At 31.1% G+C, this 380-nt stretch overlaps 1 protein-coding gene across 1 annotated transcript in view; it reads right to left on the reverse strand.

The window, feature by feature from the left end:
* Positions 1-380, reverse strand: part of eps8a (epidermal growth factor receptor pathway substrate 8a) — a 109,836-nt gene that overhangs the window by 27,014 nt on the left and 82,442 nt on the right. The gene's annotated exons all lie outside the window — the stretch shown is intronic.

Below are 380 nucleotides of genomic sequence, written 5' to 3' on the forward strand. Positions count from 1 at the left end.
AATTCTAATATCAAAGTCAGAATTCTAATATCAAAGTCAGAATTGTGAGAATTGTGACTATAATCTTAGAATTCAGGTTTTTATCTTAGAATTTTGACTTTGATCACAGAATTTTGACTTTGATCTCAGAATTTTGACGAATTCAGGTTTTTATCTCAGAATTCTGAGATCAAAGTCACAATTCTGAGATAAAAACCTGAATTCTAAGATCAAAGTCAGAAGTCTGAGATCAAAGTCAGAAGTCTGAGATCAAAGTCAGAAGTCTGAGATCAAAGTCAGAAGTCTGAGATCAAAGTCAGAATTCTAATATCAAAGTCAGAATTGTGAGAATTGTGACTATAATCTTAGAATTCAGGTTTTTGTCTTAGATCAAAGTCAAG

This window comes from Micropterus dolomieu, linkage group LG23 (assembly GCF_021292245.1).
Source record: "Micropterus dolomieu isolate WLL.071019.BEF.003 ecotype Adirondacks linkage group LG23, ASM2129224v1, whole genome shotgun sequence".
In the NCBI taxonomy this organism is placed as follows: Eukaryota; Metazoa; Chordata; class Actinopteri; order Centrarchiformes; family Centrarchidae; genus Micropterus; species Micropterus dolomieu.